This window comes from Salvia hispanica, chromosome 2, assembly GCF_029641045.1.
Source record: "Salvia hispanica isolate PSC_SH4W2 chromosome 2, Shi_PSC_v1, whole genome shotgun sequence".
In the NCBI taxonomy this organism is placed as follows: Eukaryota; Viridiplantae; Streptophyta; class Magnoliopsida; order Lamiales; family Lamiaceae; genus Salvia; species Salvia hispanica.
Genome location: NC_142693.1, coordinates 26220049 through 26241206, shown reverse-complemented (window position 1 = coordinate 26241206; position 21158 = coordinate 26220049). Strand labels below are relative to the sequence as shown.

Genomic DNA, 21158 nt, shown 5'->3' with positions numbered 1-21158 from the left:
AATAAAATGAGAAAAAATTATTACATCGCTTTTGCGTGTTTAAATATTCTGTCAAATTGTTAAATGTCACTTCAGTTATCGTAAAAATATTAAAGATGTCAACATTCATATTGTTTGACTTAAACACTAGGAATCGTCATATTTTAGAGAAGGTGGTAACCAAGTCTAATGGTATCTATTTAATTCAATCTCTTACATTTCAATCTTTGACAAAATCTGATGAGATTGTTCATGAAAAAGTAAAAAACATAATAATTGGTGGATACATATTTTAGAAATTGAGATCACTTTCATTGACTTAATAAATAATTCTACAAGTGTAATCAATTACGAAGCCGCCGCGGCATCATCAATTATCAGATAGATATAACGTTAATTCATGGCTTTGACTTTACCTAATGCTTTCATATTTGTTACAATCTCCTTAAAATAAACATCGTACACACATACATGTATATACATCGTAGCTCAATCACAAAAATACTACAGTTGAAATCAAGTCAAAAATGGAAAAATCTTCTCATTTTCTCCTCTTTACTCTACTCTTGTCATCTGTTCCCTATTTGATGTATTATAGCTTAGCCACCGATATCAACACCGATCGTTCTTCACTTCTTGCCTTAAAATCTCAAATCACTTCCGATCCACAAACTATATTGACAAAAAATTGGAGCACTGAAACCAGTGTCTGTAGTTGGATCGGAGTTACTTGTGATTTTCTCCTTAATAGGGTGACTCAGTTGAACATATCGAACATGGATCTTGTTGGAACCATCCCACCAGAAATCGGAAATATTTCTTCTCTCGTTTCTTTAGACATGAACGACAACTCTTTTCATGGTCCTCTTCCCGCGTCTCTCTTTAACATGTCAAATTTAGAAGTCTTGAGTTTGAGGAATAATAGTTTGTCTAGTAGTCTACCTCTTGATATGTGCATACACAATCTTGATCGACTCAAGATTCTTCGTATTTCTTACAACGAGATGTATGGGAATATACCATCGAGTTTGGAGCAGTGTTCGCAGCTCAAGTTTCTTTCTTTGTACAACAACAAATTTGATGGAATAGTGCCAAGGGAACTTGGGAACTTGACCAAGCTTCAAACATTGAACATTGGTGCAAATAAGTTGACAGGTAATTGATCTTATCTCCATGGACTATAGACAAATAATTCTTTTTACAGTCATATGCATAGAGGGTCAAATTAATATTAATAATATTCTTATTATTATGATTATTTTATTATCATAGTTATCATTATTATAATTAGGTATTGCACATATTTTAAAACTTATAGTATTAAAATTTATTGAAGTTATTATTTAATAATAATAATAACAATTATATAGATTAAATATAAGTTAGAAAATAAGAATTCTTGAAAGCTGCACCACTTTGAATTTGAATTACTTATCTTGTATTATAAAAAAATCCAACAAATACGAATAAAAATTTCAAGGTCAAGAGTCATAGTAATATTTTTTTTAGGTCATAATCTTACTAAACAAATAGGCCAAGGAGATAAGAATAATTGTATTCTCTATTTCTCTATAGACATAACTTTTTACTTCCTTTGACCGCGAAAATAGGAGTCCCATCTTTCCATTTTGGTCCGTCCGCGAATAAGAGTCCCGGTTAATAACTACTTTAAATGGTAAAAAGGTCTCACATTCCACTCACATATCATTTACAACTAATATATACACATGAGACTCATATTTCATTGATTTTTTTCTACCCACTCTTCTTAACATTTTTTAAAACCCATGCCAAAAGAAAATGGGACTCTTATTCGCGGATGGAGGGAGTGTAATCTAAAATATAATAATTCTATATGAACATGTACTAAATAATATGGATTTGATTCATGCAGGTGATATTCCAGAAGAGATTGGTCGTCTAACAAATTTAAAAAGTTTGGGCATGAGTTCCAACAAGTTAAAAGGCTCATTGCCTGCAACTCTTTTCGGCATGCCATCCTTGCAATATGCTGACTTTGCCTCCAATGAACTAAGTGGATCATTATCACCACAAATTGGAAACATAACATCCCTTCTCAGAATAGGCCTTGAATTCAACCATTTCAGTGGTACATCTCATTCTTCATGCCTCTTTAGAATTTATTGAAGTTATTATTCTTAAAAGTTGCACTACTTTGAATTTTAATTACTTGTCTTGTAAAATTAAAAATCCAACAAATACGAATAAAACAATAAAACTCACTATTTATAAATGCTTCGAAAACTCTAGAAATTCAAAAAAAAAAAATAGAAAAAACAATCACATGCTTAAAACTATAAAGCCGAAAAAATAATTAAAACACTATTTTGCACTTACAAGGATGTCCGATGGCCATAATCCACTGTGCATCACGACTCTGAATCTTAATGCGAATTTCAACTCATTCCGATATTGTTGAAATTTTGTAGTGATGTAGATAATAAATCTCCTTGTTGATGATTAAACTGAGTTAGTTTAGTTTATGATTTCTATCATAACCCTATAGGTGAAATTCCAAAAGAGATCGGTCTTCTTACCAATTTCGAGCGATTGAGCATGTGTTGCAACAATATTAGTGGTTCAGTGCCAAGAGAACTTGGGAACTTGACAGCCATGGTTGGTATATACCTTGCCCATAATGCTTTAAGTGGTATGACCCCAACGCTTCATAACATACTTTATTGTAACGTTCTATTGCATTTATTGCTACTAAAATTAGTTTAAGTCGTTCAATTTTGTGTCAACATGAATGCGTAACATTTTCCCATAATATGATACTACCCTCGTTCCTTATTAATAGAGGCACTTTTTTTTTTGGCACATAGTTTAACAATAGTGTGTTAAGTGGATGGTTAATAAAGTAAGAGAGAATAAAGTTAAAGAGAATTGTTACTTTTTTCCAAAAAGAGAAACTCAATTATCTTGGAATTGCACTTCTTAAGATAGAAAAATTACTCAATTCATATGGAACGGAGGGAGTAACTACTACTATATGTCATCCATCGGATCAATCGGGTATATTGATGTTAACTCAGTATTAATGAAAATTAAAATTTAGAGTATTGGTTATAACTAATCATTTTCTTGTCTCAAGTGGCCATTCCTATGTTTATAAAGCTTGCACAATGTTTGTTGTATATTCTTGCAGGTCCTATACCAAAAGAGCTAGGTCGCCTTGTTAATTTATGGGAGCTGCAGTTTGAAAGAAAATATTCTAATAAATGGATCTATACCGAAGGAAATTGGGAACATGACATCTCTTTCCTACTTATTGCTTTCCAATAATACATTAAGCGGTATGATATTTTCTCTTTCATTGTTACTAATTAATGACAGATTACTCCGTCACTAATGCTAAGTAGCGCCTATAGTTTACATCATAGTAAATTTAGTGACGGAAAAACCGTCACTAAAACTTTTTACCGACAAGTTTATTAATGACGGATCTGCCCAAACTTGATCTGTCACTAATCTGTGTAGTGAAGATATTTCACTGATTAGTCACGGATTTTTCCGTACTAATTGTCGTCTTTTTTGTAGTAGTTTTATAATAAAATGTGGGTGAAATAAGTGGTGGAATGCGAGGCCTACTTACCATTTATGGTAAAAGTGAAATAAGACTCTTATTGTGGGATGAACTGAAATGACAAAACAGGACTCTTATTGTGGGATGAACTGAAATGACAAAACAGGACTCTTATTGTGGGCGGAAGAAGTAATACATTGTGTACATGTTTTACTGAACCCTAAACATATATATATTAGTGTCACAACTTCATATTTTAAGTAGCATGATTTCATGTCTCTTTATGTATTATTGGATACAAAGTTGTACTGTATTTATTAACTCATTGGATGTTATGATTGTCATTTTCAAAATTTGTACGAGTAGGTACTATTCCAAAAGAAATTGCAAACCTGAAACACCTCATTGAGTTATGGCTTCACGACAATAATTTAAATGGTATCATAGTCTCTCTCTCTCTCTCTCTCTCTCATATGTCAATATGTCATTCTTGATCCTTGTTCAAAATCAATTTTCAGGTCCAATACCTTCCGCCATTGGGAATATGTCAGAGCTGGATTATTTAGTACTCCCTCATAACAAACTAATTGGAGAGATTCCATCGTCCATTTGCGACTTGAGATTACTGACACTCCTCCATTTAGCAGACAATCATTTGGAAGGACATATTCCAAAGTGCTTGGGAAACTTCAATAGTTCATTGCTGGCTCTTAATTCGGGTGGAAACCAAATCACAGCCCTTCAATCCACATTTGTAAAAGGTTGCAGTCTTCAGGCCCTTATTCTGTATGGCAATAAGTTGGAAGGAATAACACAGTCCCTAATCAACTGCCAACGCTTGGAGAGCATTGATTTTGGTGATAATGAAATACGAGGTGCATTTCCCTTCTGGATGGAAGCATTCCCTCAACTTCGCGTCCTCATCCTGAGGTCTAACAAGTTAAATGGTACCATGTTGGAGGATTCAAAGACCGAGCATCCGTTTCCAAAGTTGCAAGTCTTGGATATATCAAGAAATGCATTTGTTGGCTCTTTACCTGATAGATATTTCAAGAATTTTGAAGGTATGATAGATGCCAAGGATAATCTGACACGCGTTGAGAAGGATAGGCTCCAAAGATATTTAGACTTAGGTGTCACTTTGAAGGGTTTGGGTCAGGAAATGAAAAGATTGTTAGATACGTTTACAATGATTGACTTATCTTCCAATAGATTTTCCGGGAATATTCCAGTTTCCATCGGCAATCTTAATTCTCTTAGATACTTGAATTTGTCCAGTAATACTCTCACGGGAGAGATTCCTGTGTCTCTTGGGAATATAAGTATTCTTGAGTCACTGGATTTGTCATGGAACAGATTGAGTGGAAAAATTCCAAGTGATCTGACAGGTTTGACGTTTCTTTCGAAATTAAACCTATCAATGAATAATTTTGTGGGGCCAATACCACAATCTAAGCAGTTTTCTACGTTTCAGAATGATTCATACATAGGAAACTTGGGATTGTGTGGAGTTCCATTGGCAAAGCAATGTGAAACAACTGATGGAAAATCAGTGTTTCCTCCACAAGAAGATGATGATGATGAGTCAGGATTTATAGATGGATTTGGTTGGCGATGTGTCGTGTTAGGGTATGGATGTGGATTTGTGGTTGGAATTGGAGTTGGTTACATGATTATAAGAAGCGGAAGGCCAAGATGGTTAGTGGACTTCTTTTTTGGGGCTGGATATAGTAATAGTAAGATGAAGAGAAGAAATAGAGCAAAAGCAACAACAAGGAGAAGGTGATTCAAGACAAACAATTGTGCTTTTCTTGAGTTTCATTTGGAACACTAGCTTGTTGTGTGTATGATGTTTTGCAAATAATGCATCTTAAATTGTGCAATGTTGTATTTCTAAGTTAGGCTACTTTTGTTCATAAAAATCAAATATTTCAATGCTCAAAATTGTTTTCTAACTTATAAGAATTATATCCAACTTCAACTTCTAATTATAATTGGAAACAACTGCAAATATATTCAATCCCCACAAAATTCAACTCAAAACAAATAAAACAACCAAAACATACCTCTCTCACTTGAAGCCTTCATCGTACATCTTCTCGAATTCGCGCGCAAGCGCAAACATTTCACACAAGGACGACGGCTTTCGCAAGTGTAGTTCCCATCGAATAGCATCTTTGAAGCCCGATTCACATATGGAGACAATGTGACTCTCCGATAGCGACGCACCCTTAATCTTGACCAAAAGCCTCTCGAACTCGTCCTGATATTCCATCACCGTGTTGAGTTGCTGCAGCTTGCAGAGTTTCCCTATGTGATTGTCATGATATGTTGGATCAAACCTCTCTTTCACCGCCTCCATGAAACCAGGCCATGATTTCAGCAAATTGTGTTTTTTTCGGTAAATGAGCCAATCCAGCGCCGGCTGCTCGAAGAGTAGTCCGGCAAAGTGTAGACGATGCTCTTCCGACATTCCGTAATAGTCGAAATACATGTCAACCTTGAAAGTCCATCCTCATGGGTCGTCTCCGTTGAATTTCGGGGGATCGAGCCGAAGATAGGGTCGCTGCTCCGAATTGTTGGACTTTGAATTATCAGCATGAGCCATGGCTGAACAATTTTTGATGAAGGAGAAGATTAGGTTTTAAAAAATATGGAGTAATCTTTGTCATTGATGGTATGAAGAACACTTAGACTACACCAGACTTTGTCGGGCATTTTGGCAAACGGTTGGAGTGCCTCTTATGATGTCATGTGAAAAATGATAAATAATGAAATGGTGACATGTTATGATCAAATAAAAATTATAATAAAGATATATTAAAGCACAAATGTTAAAAGGGAACTACCGTACATGGAGTTGGTGACCGGCGACGGCGGTTTGGTGGCGCAGAGGAGGTCACAGCTTTTCTGATTTGTGTGTGTTAAGGCACAATCTTATTCTCTGGAGTTGGGCTCACTTTTGGGCCAGTTTGTTTTGTTTAAATAATTCAGTTGGGCCTATTTTGTTAAGAAGAAGAAAGAAGTTTTGGGCCTTTTTATTTTATTTGAGATCCCTTTTGAGATTATGGCCCTTTTTTGTAATCTTTGGAGTGTATCTTTGCTTGGACAATTTTGTCGATGTAAATTGAGATTTCAATATGGAATAGAGTAGAAAAATTGAAATTTTGTTATTTAATTAGTGGATTTCAAATTTTATGGAACAGACCAGATTTTGATATGGCTATTTACCTTTAAAAAATGGAGTCCCATGTATAAGTCAAATTGTATATATTGATCGTTTCCCATTTGTAAACCTTGGCCGTTTAATGTCAAGAAAACATTACCTTCAAACATTTACTTTCCACAATATAGGTGTACAATGGAAAATATTCAATCACAATTCTTCCTTCCGTTCGCCATTTATAGTTCCATTTTGACTTGACATGAATTTTAAAAAATTGTTTAACTTTATAAAGTAAAATGGAGAAATGAGTTAATGAAATGTGGGCTCAAATTTTATATACTGATTTTACAATAAGACATGAGTAATTATTTGGTTGAGTGTGATCCACGTACCTAAAACATTTTTTCACTGACTGAGGCAATGATATATTTAAAACTGATCCATAAGTAGATAATACATCGGGATTAATCCAATTTCAATAACTCTAAAACAAATAAAAACGAAATCAAATCCAAACGCACTTCGAATAAAATAACAAGTCAATGATTTGTCCAATATCAAAGAAAGATAGAAAATGGAATAATAAATCAACTATGACAAAAATGGAAAAATGAAGAATTGAAGTCCTCTGAGCTAAATACGAATATAGGAAGCATAACCTCATTAGGCTCATTGCATATCATTCTTCATGAATGTGCTTTAGCTAATTAACTTTTAATAATCTTTTGAAAGGAATTTTGTGGGGGTTTGATCTTTAAAATGGATCTTTGCTTAGAGATTTTGTGAAAGCGGTAAAGATATTATTTTCACATAAATAATTTGTTTTATTGAGATCCCCATCTACTTGCTATTCCAATGAGTGAGGAAATTGAATTCGGGCTTTGGTGGAGCAAGGCAAGAAAATAAATGACGGATAGCTTCAAAATTAATTATTTTGGATATATTATTTTGTTGTTGTTTTGAAATCTAGAATCTTTACTACTCCTATTATTTAAGATAAGCATTGTTGTTAATTTTCTTGAGCTTAATTCGGCAGTCTCGCATGGGGTGTGATCAATGGCTAACTTTCATAAGTTGCAACTCTCCTTACTCATCAACGCCGTGTATTAAAAATGTTAACAAGATGACATTAAAATATCAACACATAATGTCATATTGACATTTTTAATATATTACGTTGATGAGTTAGCAGAGTTAGCAACTTAAAAAGTTAGCATTATAACGCACCCCTGTACCTATATTCAGTAAAATAGTCCATGATGCCAACATGTTTATGCATTTGCATTTTTAGATTTTAATAAAGAAATTTGAATTATATCCATCTTTATAATTCAAATAAGAATAGTTTTATTTTAGTGCGGCCCTATATATCATAGCTAAATCTCAAAATTACTGCAGCTGAAATCAACCCCAAACTATACAAAATTCATTTGAAACTTACTCTACGTTACATAATAATGACTTGCACAGACATGTCAACAAAGTAGGGTAAGAATTCATTAAAAAAGCTTCACTCATTTTCCATTAACATGTTACCTTACAGAGTGAGAACTATGTGGAAAATTGTCACTTTCCAGTTGTCACATTTGGAAAGCAGCCCCGGTCAAGCGGCTGTTTAAGACCCATTGTCCCGATCGTTATCAAGAGTTTACCGATAGTTGAATTTCTTTTTTCTTTATTTTTAGTAATGCGTAATTATCAGCTATACTCTGTGTTATTTTTTTTTTCAATTCTTTCCCGAAATGGAAAAAAGACTTGAACGTTCTATAAATAGGAGACATTGTATTCATTACTCCCTCAGTCCCAACTTAATTGTCACTCTTTTCCATTTCAGTATGTCCCAACTAAATTGTCACACTTCATTTTTATCATAAATGATAAGTAAGTCCAACATTCCACTAACTTTTTTAATCAATTTTTCTTTATATTTCTTAATACTCGTGCCCACTCTAAGTGTGACAATTAAGCTGAGATGGATATTAAGAAGCTACCCTCATTTTCATTTATGAGATAGTACTAGATTTATAGCATGTGACTCTACAGAGTCAGATAAGACAACACATTGAAAATTGTCACGTTGCATTTGACTCGACTCGTGAAAGATTTTGCATTTTTGCTTGGAATATATATAAAGTTGCCGGTTTTATCTTCTTAATCACTTAAGTTTTTTCTCTTGGTTGATGAATTAATGTCTCTTTTTTATACAACATGGATTTTAATAAATGAAAATGTATAGGAAATTAAAGTTAGTTTATTGTAAATACTACTTTTATATACTTCCTTCGTTCCATTATAATTTATAAATGATTAGTATTCCTTTTTGGGATTCCGTCATTTCCATCTTTAGCGAAAAATGATAAATTTATTCTCTATTCATCTTCTATGATTTGTTTTTATTTCGTCGATTCTCTAAATATCATTTTCTTATAATTCATGTCCAAAAAGGAATACATCACTTTAGATAGAACGAAAGAAATAATAGTTTTATACTCCTAATAAAATAAGGGTGGGATGGCTTAGTGGAATGTAAAGTCTAATGTTAAATATAATAAAATTGAAATAAGACATTTAAATGTGGATATTTAAAAATTGCATATGAGATATTTAATATGGACGAATGACGTAGAATACCACTCTAATATCACGAAAGTACAAAAGATTAACACATAATTTGACCCAAAATAAAATTTTATTTTCTTTACTAAATAATTTGACAAAGCCTTGTGATTATAATACAAACTTGGTCTCACATATATTTTCCGTGACCACTCTTATTTTCCAAAAACATTATTAGGTAGTAATTTGCCAAAAGTAACTTTTATTTTCATAACCAAATATTTTATCAAGACCCAAAATAATGACTTGAACCGACAAGTCAATAAAAAATGTTAAAGTGGGACACCAAATGCGTATTTATACTTCCAGTGGGACAGTACAATTTTGGAAATTATCTCTTTGTAGTTGACTTGACTTGGAAAAGTTTTCTCCAAAATTCTACCTTCACTGCAATTATTTTAGCTTTTAATACAAACTGTCTTCTTAGCTCCAATCACACTTCAGGTTTAAGTTACTCTATTTCTATTTTAAATTAACACATATTTTATGAATTATACTATATGACAGTGAAATGTATTATTTTCAACTTGCTTCGAAATCAAAACGCTTGTTATTCATTATATCTTGTGATCTAACGATTAGATTAATGTCACATGTCATTTAATAATATAAATCATTAGTCTAATAATATAACTTAGCTAATAATGTACTATTTTAGTAAAATAATATAGTTTGGTTAATAATGTATATCTTAGTCTAATAATGTAGTTTATCACAACCATCTAATCCAAGGATCCAACGATTGTGATATGTTCGATGCTTAACACTAAGGAGGCAGTAGTACTCTAATACATCTTTATGAAAGTGAGTTTTTATTTTTATGTACTCCCTCCGTTTCTTCATAGTAGAGACGAAACTTTTCGACCCGGAGTTTTATAAAGGAATGTTGGGTGTGTTAAATAAATAGATAAAAAAAGTAAGAGAGAGGAAAAGGTAGAGAGAATAAAGTAGAAAGTGAATAAAGTAGAGAGAATAAAGAAAAAGAGAGTAAAGTAAGAAAGAGAGATGTTACTATATATGGATATAACTCAACTACGAGGGAACTTTCCGAAAAACAAAAATGACTCAACTATGAGAAAACGGATGAAGTATTAATTTATATACATGAAGGAATTTTAAGAATTGGGTGAGGGGCATTTAGTGAAATATTAAAAGAAATAAAATTTACGATTGTTAATATTTATGTCTGTAAGAAAATATGAGGGGCACGCAGTATCGGGCTTGAATCGTTAGTGTCAAGGGCTGAGCCTGTATGACTATATCAAAGTAGTGAAGGAGCCAATTGGACGCCCGGTGTTCAAAAAGTAGTCCAACTAAGCGTAGACGGTCCTTTTCCGACATTTCAAAGTAGTCGAAATAGGATTGGACCTTGTGAATCCATCCTGATGGTTCGTCTCCGTTGAACTTTGTTCAATCCTACTTTATTTAATATATGATTTTAAGTATTCTCTCCATCCTACTTTATTCAATCTCTTGTGTGCGGTGCGCGCTCTACTTAACATATACTGTAATATAAAATTGCACAAAATTCCGTGCTACCCAAGGAATGAGTCATCTTCGGAGGGATTAATACTTTTCTCATTGATATGATGCATAATTCCAATACGACATACTTTATGTCAAAATTCACCACAGCTATACGTTGATATATATGCCCTATATATATGTCCAATTGTCTATTCAGAAAGCGACTATTTATTAGTGATAAACATAGACTTGACTTGAGACCAATAAATGTGGACTATATATTAAAGGCATGCCGTGTTTTAAAGGTCTTTCGTGAGACGATTTGAACCATAAACACATCTTTCTTCTATTATTCAATCTCAGTATTTACATGGAGGGATCAATTGCTAACTCATCATTTAATTGCTAACTACAACTAATTTAAGGTCATAGGATTTTAGAAAACGTGTGGTCTACAATTTGCCACGTGTAATTTTCGTTTTTATTAATTAAATAAAAAAAGATAAAATAAACTTCAAATTAGGGTTTTGGATGAAAATGTCAATATAGTGTTTCGAAAATATCAACACAATGTTTAAGAATGTTAACTCATTGCTTATATTGACATATTTTATATAGTATGTTGACATTTCTGCTTGTAAGAAAAAATTAAAAAAATTTTGAATTTTTTTTTCAAATTTTGACGTCGGAACATATGCATGTAGGATATCGTTGGAATCCTTATGAAATTATCTTTAATTTAATATACGTTATATGAATTTAAAGTTTTGGGATTTCTTTTAAAAGTTAGTTATAACTAAATATATAGTTAATTGACATTAATACCCCTATTGATATTTTTTGGAATTAATCTTATGACCTTATTGACGTTTTTCGTTGATCGTATTACATTTAGGGATTAATGATCCAAGCTCTTAATTTGAATATCTAATGACTATTATTTAGTTGCGGTTAACAATTAAATTATGAGTTAGCAATATAACACTTCCCAAGTATTTATATAGTTGTGTTTTATTCTCAACGAATCACGTAAATTACGGGTACAAAATTTGATTAATAGCTAAAAGTAATAAATATAAACAACAAATATATAATGCATACAGTGAATGAGTTTTATATCAAAAACATTTTATATCAATTTCATAGGCTAAAGGATTTGAGTTTATATGCAATATACTATAAAAATAGATATTAAATTACTCCCTTCAGCCCACAATAAGAGTCACATTTTGTCATTTTGTTCCGTCCCATAGTAAGAGTCACATTGCACTTTGACCATAAATGGTAGGTAGGTCTCACATTCCATTAACTCACTTCACTTGCATTTTATTATAAAACATACTCCCTCCGTCTCCGATTAAGAGTCACACTTTTCCATTTCGGTCCGTCCCCAATTAAGAGTCACACTTCATTTTTACCATAAATGGTTAATAGGTCTCACATTCTACTAACTCACTTCACTCACATTTTATTATAAAATCAATATAAAAAAGTGGATCCCACATTCCACTAACTTTTTCAACCAAATTTTCTTTACATTTCTTAAAACCCGTGCCCGGTCAAAGTGTGACTCTTAATGGGGGACGGAGGGAGTATATAAAAGAGTGAGTTACATATTCCACTAAGTTTTTCAACCCACTGTTCTTTACATTTCTTAAAACCGTCCTCACACCAAATGTGACTCCTATTGTGGGATAGAGGGAGTAGGAGTACTAAACTATTCTTGAAAATAAAATCGAAATGTAACCAAATATTGATTAACATTTGTAATGATATACTACCTTTGTCGCAACTCAAATGACACATTTTTTAGTTAGTACAAGATTTAAAAATTGATTGTTAATGTATTTAATTGAAAAAAAAATGTTAACATTAATATTAAATGGAGAGAAAAATTATGAATAAGGACATTGACTTGACTTAAGAAGTCTTCGTCTAGTGTAAATAATAAGTCATGCAGAGCAGTCGAATTTAAGACAAAAGGAACTATCAATCTTTAATCACATGACAATGGGGATGAATTGATCGATGTAGTATCGTTTTCCTCTTAAAATGTAATTAACAAATTGAATATTGTAAATATTTCAGTTTCCGGGTATTGGAATATAATTTAATTACCAGTAATTTTTACTTGACGTCATGGAAATCTTTAAATGACATGCTATCACTGTTTAATGAAAGCCTCAATTTTCGTAGCACAACTTCAAGATTAGATCTACAGTCAACATGATATTCCTTAATGTAGAGTTCTTTTTGTATTCATAAACCATTTTCTCTTTTTCTAAGTAAATAATTTTGGTGTATAGGAATATAATTTTAAAGTAAATGAAAAATCATCACTATTATGTTTATGACAATAGACGACTTTTGGAGTATCATTTATTTCAAAAACAAAAGATAAATATATATATATATATATGTTATATATATATATATATATATATATATATATATATATATGTTATATATATATATATATATATATTATATATATATATATATATATGTGATCATATCATAACCCCCAAATCACATAATAACTCTATAACCAAATCTGGACCACACATATTTGATAATCTTGTGGTTGAGATTCAAACTTAGATTTACTTATAAAAAAGGCGCAGAGGGGTAAAAATGTAATTTCCTCATTTAATTTCTGAATTCTACTCCAAACGCGCGAATCACGCTTTCATTCTCTTTGAACTCAATTCTCTCCTTCATCTTCATCTTCACAATTAAGATCGATTCTCTCATCTTCATCTTCCATATTTCTCGCCTATTTTATTTCAACATCTCCAGATTTTCTTCGATTTGTTTCATTATTCCGTATTCTCCAGATTTTGTTTCCATAATTGTGATCGGGAAGATGTTTTCAATTTTGCGTTCTTATTTTCATTGATTACCTCTTCAATTGCTGTGAAAATTTGCTTCGATGGAATCTGTAGCAAATAACGAAGGTAACAATCATTATCTATTACTTAGCTTATTGATTGTGTTCATATTCATGTATTGAATTTGATTTTAGATTAATATTAGTTGTTGATTGGTTTATGTTTCTGATGTACTGAAATTCTTATTTGATTATATTATGTATTGTCGATTATGTGTTAAAATGATACTTTTGGCTTATAAATGTTAGGTTTACTGCATAATATGATAGTTTTGTCGGATAAAATGATATTATGATAAAATGATACTATTACTGATTTGTAGGTATGTACATTCCTGTTTGTGATGATAGGTTTACTGCATAACATGATAGTTTTGTCGGATAAAATGATACTATGATAAAATGATACTATGATAAAATGATGCTATTATTGATTTGTAGGTATTTACATTCCTGTTTGTGATGATAGGTTTATTGCATAACATGATATTTTTACTGCATAAAATGATACTTTTACTGCATAAAATGATATTATGATAAAATGATACTATGATAAAATGATACTTTTACTGATTTGTAGGTATGTACATTCCTGTTTGTGATGATGCTTTGAAGCCAATGATTGGTATGAAATTCAATACATTAGTAGAAGCAGTTGGTTTCTATGAACATTATGCTCATTCAGTTGGTTTTGGCATTCGTAAAATGGGTAACAAATCAGTTCAAGGTATTACTAAGTGGCAGTATTTAGCTTGCAGCAGACAAGGCTCTAAGAATTTTATACCTGGTCATGCATCCCAATCAACTGAAGTGTCTTTTAAAAAGCGTAGGTGTCGGTCATTTAGGTGTGAATGTCTTGCTAAGCTCAATTTGAGATATTATTCAGATGGCAAGAGCAGAGGATATGAGGTTTATCAGTTTGTTGAGTATCATAATCACTTAATGGTTGCGGATGAGCATAGGCATTTTATGATGGCCAATCGCAATCTGGATCCTATCCATCGAAGGTTTATGGAGGATTGTGGCAGGTGTAATATTGGTCCCACTCTCACATTCAAACTTTTGAAGGAGATAATGGGTGGACCTGAAAATGTTGGATGTGATATTATTGATATTAGAAATGGTTATCATGATATTATGTCCAATATTGATGGTTCAGATGCTCAAATGATTTTTGATTATATGCGCTCTCAAAAGGAATCATCTGATGCCTTCTATTATGAAATTGAGATAGGATCTCATGGAAAGTTAACTAGACTCTTCTGGGCTGATGCTATTTCAAGACGAAATTATCATATGTTTGGAGATGTAATTTCATTTGATTCAACATACAACACTAACATGTATATTACTTTTGTTGCTAATAGACATAAAATGATACTTTTTGCTGATTAAATTATATTTCAGTTGATAAAATGATACTTTTTGCTGATAAAATGATAGTCATAGCTGATAAAATGATACTTCTGAATTATATAATGACAAAATGATACTTGCAGTAGATAAAATGATATTTCTTACTAATAAAATGATACTTTTGCTGATAAAATGATAGTTATAGCTGATAAAATGATACTTTTCTATATGCATGAAAATATAATTCATTTTTATGTTATAAAATGGTACTTCTGAATTATATAATGACAAAATGATACTTGTAGTAGATAAAATGATACTTCTTACTAATAAAATGATACTTTTGGCTGATAAAATGATACTCAGAATATACTCATTTTATTCACAGAACCTATCATTTTATTCCCCGAAACTATCATTTTATCATTTTATCATGCAAAAGTATCATTTTATCCGCTCAAACTATCATTTTATGATGCAAAAGTATCAGTTTTCAAATAAAACAGAACCACCAAAAAACATCATCAAACCTATATCATTTTAACCATTTTATGATAAATATAATTCATTTTTATGCTATATTCTGAAGGTATTGCATGATTTTTGCTCCATTCACTGGAAAAGATAATCATTCTAGACCAGTTACATTTGGAGCTGGCTTGTTATCAAGTGAAGGTAGAGAATCCTATTCTTGGTTGTTTGGCTGTTTTGTTCGATGCATGGGGGTAGCACCCAAATTAATTATCACTGATCAAGATTGGGGGATCAAACTTGCTGTTCAACAAGTACTTTTACAAACAAGGCACCGATGGTGTATGTGGCATATCATGGTTAAGGTGTCAGATAAGTTGCCCAAATCTTTACTTGGTAATGAAGATTTCAAAAAAGAGTTGAATGCATGTGTTTGGTCTGATTTGTTAGAGCCTGATGAGTTTGATATAATATGGAATGATATAATGGAACGGTATGGATTAGAAGACGTGCACTGGTTTGGATCAATGTTTGAAGATAGAGAATTCTGGGTTCCTGCTTATTTTCGAGATTTTCCCATGGGGTCGCTTCTTAGGACTACATCGATCTCTGAATCGGAGAATAGCTTTTTTTAAAACTACACAAAGCCACGTGCAAATCTTGTACAGTTCATCAATTTCTTTAATTATGCTGTGGGAGATCAAAGGAATGCCAATTCACGATTGAACTACTTGGATTACTCAACCATTCCTGATTTGTCAACCCAATTGCCTATTGAGAAGCATGCATCTACAATCTACACTGATTCTATTTTCAAACATGTACAACAGGAAATAAGTATGGTATGTGAGATTGTTTCTATAACTACTGTTGAGGATAACATCAAGATGCATCAGGTCAAGGACCAATATGGTAGAACATTGGATGCTAAGTATGATTGTAAGAAAGACACATTCGACTGTAGTTGCAAGAAGTTTTCCAGAATTGGTTTGTTATGCTGTCATATATTTTGTTTGTTGAAGAATAAGTCTGCTAATCTCATTCCTGAGAAATATTTTGGTCGAAGGTGGTTGAAGAGCTCTTTACTAAAGGCAGCACATGGTCTACCATTTGAGGAACAACAACCATTTGAACGTGTGTTCCATTTTTAACCTTATTTGTAAAAATTCTATTTTTCAGTCAGAGAAATGATAGTACTTATTGTAATAATGTTATCTTTTATCTTGCAGATTTGGATGAAAAGCAGGAAGTTAAGAAAAACTTGTTCTCCAACTTTTATCGATTAGTCCAAAAGTCTGAAGGAAGTAATGATCATTTGTCTTTGTTAAGTGCTGGTCTTGATGATTTGGAACAGCATATATTTGGAAATTGTGCAGCACCTTCAGTCATTGAAAAGAAGAAGATGGTTGAGGATTTTTATGGAATGGCAGTACCTGATGTAATTGATGTACATCCTCCAGACGTTGTTAGTACCAAAGGATCAGCTAGTGGCAAAGTAGCAAAGAGGCAGAGTGCAATAAGGAAAGCAAATAAGCCTCTACGACGGTGTGGTAAATGTCATGAGATGGGTCGTCATGATTCAAGAAATTGTGGTAGAGTCAATGAGAAGACAGATTGAAGCCATTTGATATAGTTTAGGTATTTTTGGTGTATAAAATGACATTTTGGCTGATAACATCATTCTTTTGTTTATAAACTGATAAAATGATACTTTAACCTGAAAAAATGATACTCGCAGCAAATAAAATGACAATAACCTTATAAAATCATGTATAAGCTGGAAAAAATGACATATAAGCTGATAAAATGATACTCTCAACAGATAAAATGATATTTTAATCTGACAAAATGATATATAAGCTGATAAAATGATACTTCTGACTTATAAAATTATAAAATGATACTCGCAGTTGATAAAATGATACTTTCAGCAGATAAAATGATAAAATGATACTTCTGATAAAATGACATTTTTGTTTAATAAAATGATACTTTGGGCTTATAAAATGATAAAATGATACTTGCAGTAGATAAAATGATACTTTGGGCTTATAAAATGACATTTTGGCTTATAACATCATTCTTTTGTTTATAAACTGATAAAATGATACTTTAACCTGAAAAAATGATACTTGGAGCAGATAAAATGATAAAATGATACTTCTGACTGATAAAATGACATACTTGCAGCAGATAAAATGATAATTTTGGGTGATTATATTCGAAACCACTATTACAAAACGCTATTATCAAGTCATATAAGTTAGTATACAAGGGGTTCAAATTCTCTGATCATCTTTTCAACATCAATTTCTTCTTTTTTGCTGTCATTCTCAAACTTCTTCTTTATCATTGTAAGTGTCTCAAAAGCCTTCTTGTTAGTATCTCCAATAAGCAATGCTTCAGTATATCTGGCACGGAGTTTTATGAAAGACTCTGTTCCCTTCTTCGTTAAACCTGAATTCCAGTTACGAACAGGACCACCCATGTAAGTCTCCAAATGGCGCATCACATAAATTCCACAGTCAACTTTATTTGTATCGTTCTGCCATGGCATATTCATGTATCTGGTTTTTGACAGTTTGACAGTTCTTCCCATTGATGGATTGACTCCATTTCCAAGATAAGTTCGGAAGAAATTTCTCTATTCAAATAACACAAAACATACATGAGGTTGATTAAAAATTATATTATGTTCCATACTGAATTATATTCAATGCATTTTAACTAATAAATATTGAATGCATTTAACTAAACATACCAGAGTACTTGGTGCATCTTCATATTTCTTCTCAAGTAAATCTTCACTAACCAGAGAATTGTCAATCACATCCATCATTTGCATTTTGAGATTGAAGCAGATGATATAATAATGTTCATACGCCCAGATCGGAAAGAATATCTAATTTTCAAAACATTATATATAAATGTCATTTTCAAAAATATAGGTATGTTGTTCTGTAAGGGATGTCATCATATCATAACGCATATTTATGATGATAACCTAATAACCCTTGTTTTATGGAAGAAAAGTATCATTTTATAGAACAGAATATCATTTTATGGACGAAAAATATCATTTTATCATGTATAAATATCATTTTTAGTAAAAATGATACTTTTGACCCATAAAATGATAGGGTTATTAGCTTATCACATAAATATGGGTTATCATTATAACGCACCTCTGTTCTGTAATGTATATCTAATTATTACTTACCAGGTCATAATTTTCCCATTTGAAATTTTCAATCTTTGACACAAATTCATTCAAGTTTGAGCAAAATCTTTCTCGACTCTCTGCTTCAGTCCAACCAGATCTCCTTGCAGTAATGTTGTAAATCTGTCATGTTTACATTTTTGTAAATATATTTTAACTTTTAATGTAATACTATTATTTATTTAATCGTTTACTGTACCGTAGGTGTGGTGTTGATGAAAAGACGACTCGGTGATGCCTTTGATTTGAATTTTTCATTGTGGTTGAGGAACACAACCCATGCATCTATGATGTTGATCCTGACGTATGTACGTGGAGCAAGGCTGTGGAAGTCAATCTTGAACAATGTGATCTTGTCGTTCTCATAAACTACCTCATAACTGATTTCAAATTCATATTTAATGTTAGTTAAAAGAACTGAATAAGAATATAATTATGTAATTCAAAACTTACTGTTCACTTTCTTCATCTGCCATCAACCAGTACATTATTTCTCTCTCTTCTTTATTCAGCTTTCCTTTCAGATTCACTGCTCTGACATTGTAGGGAGAGCACATTGCTTCAACAATTTTCTTTGTTGTTCTGACCACTTTCTCCTTTTCCATTGGAGGATCTTGAGAAACCATCTTCTTCCCTTTGTCCTTATTCAAATTTTCTTCTCTTTGTTTTAAAACTTCATCATCTTCTTGAGAAACCACTTTCTCCTTATTCAAATTTTCTTCTCTCTGTTTTAAAACTTCATCATCTCTGTGGATATCCTCCATGACAGTGGTTATTATGGTATCAACTCTGTCATGCTTTCATTAAAAAAAAATATAAATTGTTATTGACAGAAGGTATACTATTTTATCCACAGGAACTATCACATTATCAGCCAAAAATCTAAAACTATCATTATGAAACAAAAGTATCATTTTATTCACAGAATCTATCATTTTATTCCCTGAAACTATCATTTTATCATTTTATCATGCAAAAGTATCATTTTATCCGCTTAAACTATCATTTTATGATGCAAAAGTATCAGTTTTCAAATAAAAGTATCAGTTCTGGGATGATGCTATTTCAAGATGAAATTATCATATGTTTGGAGATGTAATTTCATTTGATTCAACATACAACACTAACAGGTATATTACTTTTGTTGCTAATATACATAAAATGATACTTTTTGCTGATTAAATTATATTTCAGTTGATAAAATGATACTTTTTGCTGATAAAATGATAGTCATAGCTGATAAAATGATACTTTTTATGTTATAAAATGATACTTCTGAATTATATAATGACAAAATGATACTTCTTACTAATAAAATGATACTTTTGGCTGATAAAATGATAGTTATAGCTGATAAAATGATACTTTTCTATATGCATGAAAATATAATTCATTGAAAATATAATGACAAAATGATACTTGCAGTAGATAAAATGATACTTTTGGCTGATAAAATGATACTCATAGCTGATAAAATAATACTCATAGCCAAAAATCTAAAAGTATCATTATGAAACAAAACTATCATTTTATTCACAGAACTTATCATTTTATTCCCCGAAACTATCATTTTATCATTTTATCATGCAAAAGTATCATTTTATCCGATTAAACTATCATTTTATGATGCGAAAGTATCAGTTTTCAAATAAAACAGAACCACCAAAAAACATCATCAAACCTATATCATTTTAACCATATAAACAATCATTTTATATACTTAAACTATCATTTTTAAAAGTTACCTCATATTCTTCATTCTGAACTTCTTTCCCTGAAACTTTTTCCTCTTCTTTTCCAGCTGCTTTATTAACCATTTCCTTTTCGCTTTCATTCTGTTTCTCTTGCTCGTTTTCCACCTCATCATCTTTTTCCTTCTCTACATCCTTTTCCCGATTAAATTCTTGATTCTCATTAGGACTGTCGTCACATTCAGGTATCAGAGTGAAGGTAGGGAACTCATTCCTATTTTTCAATATATATGTCCTCTCAGCAGCTTTAGTTAACTCAATCATGATATCAATCCATTCAGGATCATCAGTTTCATCATTGTTTATAGCCTGTGTCATTGTATTCTGACTTTCTATAACATGTTGCACACCTTCCTCTCTCAATCCCACTGCATTTCTTGTTGTATCACAGATTATCTTAAAGCTATTTAGATTCCTGAGTTTTTCCGGCGCTGCTTCAAGGACATCAACAATCTTCTCCATTGACGCTTTAACATTTTTGGCAGCTTCCTTCCATTCATGTAAGAAATTCTCCCATTCATTAGTTGTCCCCACTTCTACATCTTGAGATTCTTCTTCTTCGTCATCTTCATCATTTTCTTCATGTGGCTGCTTTTTATATCTGTCATACATATGACCCATACCAAATGTTGAATTCTCCATTTCTGCTCTTTGTCTTTCTTTCAACAGTTCGGCAGTCCATCCTTTCACTGTTG

General features: G+C 31.8%; 1 long non-coding RNA gene and 1 pseudogene across 1 annotated transcript; one reads left to right on the top strand and one right to left on the bottom strand.

Moving 5' to 3' along the window:
- Positions 1-506: 506 nt before the first annotated feature.
- LOC148931949 (uncharacterized) lies at positions 507-5356 on the top strand (annotated as a pseudogene).
- A 99-nt stretch (positions 5357-5455) lies between these two features.
- Positions 5456-6491, bottom strand: LOC148931948 (uncharacterized). Its single transcript, XR_016135419.1, has 2 exons — positions 6381-6491; positions 5456-6136 (listed from the first exon to the last, which is right to left on the bottom strand). It is a non-coding gene; the product is annotated as an uncharacterized LOC148931948 (long non-coding RNA).
- Between the last annotated feature and the right edge of the window lie 14667 nt (positions 6492-21158).